The sequence below is a fragment of the Balaenoptera musculus genome, chromosome 20 (assembly GCF_009873245.2).
Source record: "Balaenoptera musculus isolate JJ_BM4_2016_0621 chromosome 20, mBalMus1.pri.v3, whole genome shotgun sequence".
Classification (NCBI taxonomy): Eukaryota; Metazoa; Chordata; class Mammalia; order Artiodactyla; family Balaenopteridae; genus Balaenoptera; species Balaenoptera musculus.
In genome coordinates this window covers 31,307,413-31,316,582 of record NC_045804.1, presented here as the reverse complement: position 1 = coordinate 31,316,582, position 9,170 = coordinate 31,307,413, and the positions used below count along the sequence as shown (strand labels likewise).

General features: G+C 42.0%; 1 pseudogene; it reads left to right on the top strand.

Moving 5' to 3' along the window:
• The first annotated feature begins 666 nt into the window (after positions 1-666).
• On the top strand, positions 667-8,928 carry LOC118887349 (annotated as a pseudogene).
• Positions 8,929-9,170: the final 242 nt, after the last annotated feature.

The following is a 9,170-nucleotide window of genomic DNA, read 5'->3' as shown; positions in this document are numbered from 1 at the left end:
ATAGTCGAAATCATATCATATATAGACTTTTCAGATCGGCTTCTTTCACTTAGTGACATGCACTTAAGGTTCTTCCCTGTCTTTTCATGGCTTGATAGCTCATTTCTTTTTAGTGCTGAATAATATTCTGGAACTACACTCAGCAGTGGGCCAGACTATGCTTCCCTGATCAGACTGTGCCGCCGATTTGGTTCTGCAGACAGGACTTGGTCTCTGCACGTAGGGACTGGGTCTGCCAAGACCCCAGTGCTGGTTTTTGCAAGCCCCTCCCCCTTCTCTGTCGCAGATTCCCTGTGGTCAAGCCCCACAGAGTCCCTACAATCCCCACGGGGCTCCCAAGAAGTGACCCACAACACCTGGGGTGTGGAGTCTGGATGTCCCCTCAGGCTCTCTTTTCCCACTAGAGGAACCACAGGCTCAGGGACGACCTCTCAGTGTGATGCTGAGGCGGCCTGGGGGAGGACAATGCGGTCAGCCTGTAGCTACAATTCAAAAACAAAATAACAAACAACTCAATTGAAAAATGAGCAGAAGACCTAAATAGACATTTTCCAAAGAAGATATATACAGATGGCCAATAGGCACACGAAAAGCTGATAGACATCACTAATTATTAGAGAAATGTAAATCAAAACTGCAATGAGGTACCACCTCACACCAGTCAGAATGGCCATCATTAAAAAGTCTACAGGTAACTAATGTTGGATAGGGTGTGGAGAAAAGGGAATCCTTCTACACTGTTGGTAGGAATGTAAGTTGGTGCAGTCACTGTGGAAAACACTATGGAGTTTCCTCAGAAAACTAAAAATAGAATTACCATATGATCCAGCAATCCCACTCCTGGGCATATATCCAGGCAAAACTATAATTCAAAAAGATACATGCACCCCTATGTTCACAGCAGCACTATTCACAATAGCCAAGACATGGAAACAACCTAAATGTCCATTGACAGATGAATGGATAAAGATGTATATATATATACAATGGAATACTACTCAGCCATTAAAAAGAATGAAATTATGCCATTTGTAGCAACATGGATACAACTAGAGATTATCATACTAAGTGAAGTAAGTCAGAAAGACAAATACCATATGATATCACTTATATGTGGAATCTAAAATATGGCGCCAATGAACCTATCTGCAAAACAGAAACAGACCCACAGACATAAAGAACAGACTGGTGGTTGCCAAGGGGGAGAGGGTTGGGGAGGAATGGAGTGGGAGGTTGAAGTTAGCAGATGTAAGCTATTATATATAGCATGGATAAACAAGGTCTTACTGTATAGCTCAGAGAACTATATTCAATATCCTATGATAAACCGTAATGGAAAAGAATATTTTTAAAAAGTATATATATGTATAACTGAATCACTTTACTGTACAGTAGAAATTAACACAACATTGTAAATCAACTATACTTCAATAAAAATAATAAATAAATAAATAAGAATTGCCTGCCTTCATCCTCAGGCAAATCTAAGAAAATACAATCTCCCTGACAGGTTACCTTAGTCAACAATAAGACAAGATGTGGGAGAAAGAACCACAGACTGAGGAGAATTGAGACCCAACAGGCTGAGTGCCCTTAGGCCTCTGAGCTGTTTATAAAGTTAGTGAACTGCACTAAATGACCTTCGTCTCTCCTTTCTCTGACATTCCCTGTCTTCTGAAAAAATATGGCTCATTGCATCCTGGCCGAATACAAAATGTTTGTACTTGGACCACATTCGCAGGAGTTGATGGCTCTGAATAAACCAGAGAATCCCTACCAGCAGAAAAATGTCATTTCTGGCTGTGGCAGCTTTGGTCTCTGAATTTTCCACAGCACCAGAGATAATGGCCCAGACAATTTTCCTTTTCTCGGCCTCTCATGTTTTTTGGCAATAAAAAGCCTATTGGAGATGGTAAATAATGTAAATGTAGCAGAATCCCAATCCTTCCCTGCAACACACTCCCACCACCATTTTAATCTACGAATCTGCCAAATCACACATCAACCAAAAGACACTTTGAGTTTATTACAACATCCAGAGGATAGCTTCTTCACAAATGATTTCATTTTTCAGGCTTTCAATACAATGAGCTGAAGTGAGCCAGCGAACTCAGGTGAGTAGAGGAGGGATCCTTGAAATTTGTGGTGTCTGGGGATTTGGACATTCCCCACAGATAATCTAGCAAGTGAATCATGAAGCGAAAACAGTTTCTGTAAATGGAGAAGACAGAGTATGAAGAGGGGAGAGAAGGGAGATTGATGCAAACTGTGAGAGGTCGTGGGAAAAATTAGTCTATTTTCTCAGCTGCTGCCAAAAAATGTCACTGGTGATATAAAGAAATGGAAAATGAGAAAACTCCATTATCATCCAAAACCACTTGTCCATTTCCTGTTCCATGTGAGAAGGAAAATTGGACCATAAACCCGATTTACACGGGGTTGTGGTCTTCTGGCGCCCTCTACTGTCAGGGAGGGAGACTGCAGCCGCCTGCACTGAGGAAGAAAATGACGCCAAGCCAGAATCTGGCCCTGGGCCTGAGAATCAATAAACTACTAGATAATGAGAAGAGAGAAAAGAAGAAAGGAGTGTGAGAGGGAGAGAGCGGACAGGAAATTCTCAAGTTCCTTCCAAGGCTGGAATCAAGGTTGAGTCCATATTCAGAAGAGAGCACTGCTCTCCTGAGTCCCACAGAGCTGGGTGATTAAATGGGTGAAATGCCTAAAAGTGCTTAACAGAGGGCAGCTCTTGACATCAGATAGGTGCTTGATGAATGAAAAAGGGGGAAAATGATGGAGAGAGAGAGAGAGAGAGGGAGAGATGGTAACTGGCCAAAACTGTCTCCCTCCAGCTCGTCATTGTAACAGAAATGTCTGACTCTGTCACTCATCTAAATGTTTTTCGTAAATTGTATCAATCCTCCAGATATTTTCAAAAGTCTTTAGGTTTGAACTACTGACTAAGGTAACAAGAAGTACTGTAATTTGAATTTTTATGGAGCCTTATAAATTCTCAATTGTTCTATAAAGTATTTGTTGTATTTGGGTCATTTAAATTCAGAAACCTTAGAACCTGGTGTGCCTGGATCAGGGAATTTCTAATTTAGGGGTAGATGGGAAATGTCTACTCCTCATAACTATAAGAGGTATTATTTGCCAGTTTGTTTCATTTTACCTAAAACTGTTTGTGGCACAATAGATCATAGGCCACCGTTGATTGAACAAGCACTACTGGTATCACCCCACTACCTGTGAAATAGAGGCAGCTAACTGATGAGTGAGAGGTGTTATAAGACGGCTTTCACATTCCTCAGCAAATACTTGGTTCAGTGCCAGGAGGGTTGAGAGCTTTCTGACTGCCTTGACAATTACTAGAATGTAGCAGTTAGGTAAATGAGGCTGCAGTAACAAGTAGGCCCCTCCAATAAGCTCTTTTCTTGCTCATGTCACAGTCTCAAGGTGTTGTCCCCACTCAGCAGCCAGTGCTCCACATGGTGATTCAGGGGCCCAGGTTTCTTCCATCTTGTGGCTCTGCCATTCTTCAGGGTCAAAGCAGCAGCATCCTTGCCCAGTCCTGGAAGAGACAAGACCAGAGATGGCCTCCATCCTTTGTGCTCAAGTCCCACTGGCTAGGGCTCAGGCATAAATCCACACCTAACTGCAGTGGTCCAGCCGCGTGCCCAAGAAGAACACAGAATTTGGTGAACAACCAAGTTCTAGGCTGTGGCTACCAGAACTTTGGAGGTCAATTTGTGTTCTCCCTTCTGGTAACTCATGCTATTTAAATCCCTCATTATTATAAATCCCTCATATTAATCCATCACAACACTTCTAAATGCTAGCACTAACATTTACAAGTTGTGTCACTTTGGACAAACTACGTAGTACCTCTAAGATACATATTTCCCTCATCTATAAAATAGTGATAATGATAGTACTTATAGATAGTACTTATATATTGTAGGGAATAAATGAGCTAGTGTATATAATGCATTCAGCATGGTGCTAGCTGTTAACTAGAATGACCACATTTATTATTTCCTTCTTCTGTTTTGACTGTTTTTCCAAATCAAAGAACATCAATAAATCTCTATTTTCGTTATGTTCAAAGTATCATATGGAGTAGATAGTTTATCCCTGCCCTCAATGAATTAAATCTATTTTGAAGATGAGACATAAAACTGGTGAAAAGTAAAGCCTTAAGAATATTTATATATGTATGGCTGATTCACTTTGTTATAGGGCAGAAACTAGCACACCATTGTAAAGCAGTTATACTCCAATAAAGATGTTAAAAAAAATAAAATAAAGTGTACAAAAAAAAGGATATTTATACAGAATATTGAGCCAAAGATAGAAAAATTTCAATTAAAAAATACATGATTAATTCTCAAATTAGTTGTGTGTACAATGAAATTTTCAGGAGGGAGAGTTAATGTAAGATCTTATGGCGGAGGTAAGATTTGGATTTGGTCTTCAAGAGTAGATTCTAGGGCTTCCCTGGTGGCGCAGTGGTTGAGAATCTGCCTGCTAATGCAGGGGACACGGGTTCGAGCCCTGGTCTGGGAAGATCCCACATGCCGCGGAGCAACTAGGCCCGTGAGCCACAACTACTGAGCCTGTGCGTCTGGAGCCCGTGCTCCGCAACAAGAGAGGCCACGATAGTGAGAGGCCCGCGCACCGCGATGAAGAGTGGCCCCCGCTTGCCGCAGCTAGAGAAAGCCCTCGCACAGAAACGAAGACCCAACACAGCCAAATAAATAAATAAATAAATAAATAAATAAATAAATAAAAATTTAAAAAAAAAAAAAAAGAGTAGATTCTAGATAAGGATAATAGGTAAGAATGAGGACAGAAGGCACTATAGGAAACTAGAATGACCTAAAAAATTAAAAAACGGCAAAGACCAAGAAAGCAGGGACATGGGGGTGGGGGAGGTGAGCAAGGAAAAGTTGATAGACAAGATGATACAATTTTTCTAAATGTATGAGAATAATAAAAATAAAGCTGGAAAGGTAGGTTTGTGCCAATAGAAGGCTAAGCTAAGAACTTGTCCTTGTAGGCCAGCGACTAGCAAATCTAAATGTGCAGGAAAAAGCCTTTTGCAGGCAGGGGAAGATATATAAAAGGAGGTGGAGTGCAGGAGTTAAAAGCACGGGCTCCAGAGACACTGCCTAATTCAAACCTTGGCTCTGCCACTTAAAACATATGACCTTGGGCAACTTTGTCAACCTGTCTCTCAGTTTTCGCATCTGTAAAATGAGGTGATAAACTTTCACAGAGCTATTGTGAGGATTGTATGACTCAATGCACGCATGGGAACCATTGGAAGAGGACCTGGCACATGGTAGGGCAGCATTGGTATCAATGGTGATGACAGTGATAGTTGTGGTCTGCCCCTAAGAGGAGCCTTCATTATTCCAGGATTGAAGTAACTTAGCTCTATACAATTGCTACTAGTAGGACACCTTTCTTTCTTAGTAATCATGAACTCTAGAACCACTGGACCTTTAGAAACCTTTAATGAGCTTATGTTTCCATTTGGCTTCATATATACAAGTAGAGCCAGGCATTTGTAAGTCCAACTCAAAATATCAGTTTTCCCTGAAGCTAGGTATATTCATTTGCTAGGGTTGCCGTAACAAAATACCACAGACTGGGTGATTTAAACCACAGAATTTTTCTTCTCACAATTCTGGAGGCCAGAAGTTCAAGACCAAGGGCTTGGCAGGTTTGGTTTCTCCTGAGGCCTCTCTCCTTGGCTTACAGATGGCCGCCTTCTTACTGAGTCCTCACATGGCCTTTCCCCTGTGTGCACATCCATGGTGTCTCCCCGTGTGTCCAAATTTCCTCTTATAAACACAACAGCCATATTGGATGAGGGCCCACCCTCATGACCTCATTTTAGTTTAATCACCTCTCTAAGGGCCCTTTCTCCAAACACAGTCACATTCTGAAGTACTGGGGGTTGGAGTTTCATCATATGAATTTGGGGGGACACAGTCAATTCAACCCACAACACCAAGCTAGGATCTTTCTCCTCATTATAATATTTTCTCCAGTCCCCTGTCATGGAGGACTCTTTTCATGACCATTATCTCATAATAAAGAGTTTGAGACTTTACCAAGAAAGCCAAGAGGTGTACTTGTGGTGACCATCCCCAGATACATACTCAACGCTTCCTGTGCCATATTCTGGGCAGTGTGCCTGGATCCAGCCGCACACGGAACAACCTGCCTGCCCTGGTGAAGCTTGCATTCTAATAGGGGTGCCATAATCTAACAAAATACATGACAGCACTTGGAGTGAGTCAGATGTGCACAAGTGCCATGGAGAATAAGAAAGAAGAATAAGGGAGAAGTGGAGCCCCCTGGGCAGGGGGATGACTACCTTATAAGGGGTGGTCATGGGAAGCCCCTCTCCTAGGGTCACATTGTAGCAGTGACTTGAGGAAGTCAGGGAATAAGCCATGCGGATAATTGGAGGAAGAACATTTCGGGCCAACAGAACGTCAAGTGCTAAGATTCTGAGCTGGGAGTGACTAGGAACATCAATGTGGCTGGAGCAGAACAGGTGAGGGAGACAGTGTTTGGAAATGAGAGGAGAGGTAGGTCAGGTCCCCTGTGTGGTGCCTTGCTGTCATTGTAGGGACGTTGGTTTTTGCTGGAGTGAAATGAGAAGTCACTAGAAGGTTTTTTTTAATTAATTTTTATTGGAGTATAGTTGCTTTACAATGTTGTGTTAGTTTCTACTGTACAGCAAAATGAATCAGTTATACATATACATATATCCCCTGTTTTTTGGATGTCCTTCCCATTTAGGTCACCACAGTGCATTAAGTAGAGTTCCCTGTGCTATACAGTATGTTCTCATTAGTTATCTATTTTATACATAGTATCAAGAGCGCATATATCTCACTAGAAGGTTTTGAGCATGGTCTGATTTGTTTTTAAAGGCTCCACTCAGATTATTGTGTTGAGAATAGACTGGGTAAGGGAGTGGGGAAGGGTGAGTGAGTAGGTCAACTAGTTACAATTGTCAGGTTAGACGGTAACAGTAAAGTAGAAGCAGTGAAGTTAGTAAGAAAGGTTTAGATTCTTGATGTTTCGAATGTAGAACCACCAGGAATTTCTGTTATTCCATCTGGTGCTTATAACTCCCTCTAGATTGCCTTTGGCATCCTGCCAATCAGCACTATCAAGGTTTCAGTTGCATTGAGCATTCTCTGTATCCTGGAGCCAAGTGTACAGCTTAAATCCATGCATAGCCTCCTAAGTTCAATCTCCACATCAAAATAAATGAGCACTAACATTACATAAATCCTACATAGGAAACTGGATAAAGTAGGCATCTTTAACCATCTATATTCTGATCACAGGTTATAAAAAGTCCAAAGCCAAAAGGAATGCAGAATGCCTCCAGATGGTATCATATTCGGATAAAGAAATATAAAATGTCATCATGCATGTGAAACATTTCTAACCAGAAAAGGAAAAGAGAGCAGAAGAGAGGAAGGCAGACCAGGAAAGTGATAAAATTTGCTAACCCTAAAAGTGGGTAGCTAGCATGGTGCAACAGTTCTTGTCAATACTTTTGAAAGCAAGCTACAAAATTGTTTTCTAATTGCTGACGTTAAGAAGTTGTACCTTGAGTTTTTCTTATTTAAGATGAAGACTTTAGCATAGTTCTACTCATCTTTTCCTTCCCTGATTTTTGTTCATATACTCTGAGAGGTTAGCTCAACACAATTTTTATTAAGTAAAAATTATCGAGTAAGAGGTGGGCGGAGGGCGGGGGAAGTGCGCCTGGTTGCCTTTCGCCGCCCGGAACGCGAACTGCGCATTTCAGATCTGCTTGGTAAACCAGGTGCACCACCATACTGGCCACAAGACTTGTATTGTCTCTGGACGCTACCTTCCAGGGTTTTCCTCCCAGCTTTCACCAAGGCCTCCCCTGTTGTGAAGAATTCCATCACGAAGAATCGATGGCTCTTCACACCCAGCAGGGAATATGCCACCAAGACAAGAATTGGGATCTGGCATGGGAAAACTGGCCAAGGACTCAAAAGAGGCAGCTTTGGAACCATCATTGGAAAAAATATTTAAAATTGATCAGTTGAGATGTTTTATTGCTAGAGGGGCTGCTGTTGGTTTTGGTGTTCTGTGCTACTGTGGCTTGGAAATGTCTAATGAGATTGGCACTATTGAAAAGGCTATAATTTGGCCTCAGTATGTGAAGGATAGAATTCATTCCACCTATATGAACTTAGAAGGAAGTATTGGCTTAACAGCTTTGTCTGCCCTGGCAGTGAGCAGAACTCCTGCTCTCGTGAAGTTGATGATGAGAGGCTCTTGGGTGACAATTGGTGCAACCTTTGATTGCACCAGTTGTCATGCAGCCATGATTGGAGCTGGAATGCTGGTACAGTCGATATCATATGGCAGGAGCCCAGGCCCAAAGCATCTTGCTTGGTTATTACATTCTGGTGTGATGGGTGCAGTGGTGGCTCCTCTGATGATATTAGGGGGACCTCTTCTCATCAGAGCTGCATGGTACACGGCTGGCATTGTGGGAGGCCTCTCCACCGTGGCCATGTGTGCGCCCAGCGAGAAGTTTCTGAACATGGGAATACCTCTGAGCGTGGGCCTGGGTCTCATCTTTTTGTCCTCACTGGGATCTATGTTTCTTCCACCTACCACTGTGACTGGTGCCACTCTGTACTCAGTGGCAATTTATGGTGGATTAGTTCTTTTCAGCATGTTTCTTCTGTATGACACACAGAAAGTAATCAAGCGTGCAGAAGAGGACCAGTGTATGGAGTTCAAAAATGTGATCCCATCAATTCAATGCTGGGAATCTACATGGATACATTATACATATTTATGTGAGTTGCCAGTATTCTAGCAACTGGAGGCAACAGAAAGAAGTGAAGTGACTCAGCTTCTGACTTCCTTAATACATCAGATATCTGGCTTGTTTAATAGGGGCAGATATTTGTTAAATAGTTTGTGCAAGCAGCTTTCATTGAAGTTTAGAAGATAAGAACTTATCAGCATATTTCAAGTGTTCCAGTAATGTGATGTTTCAGGTCTGCTTTTTCTTCTGCAGAATAAATTCAGTAGTTCTATTCCAAATAGCACACACATTTTCAATTCTCATGTTTGAGTAATTC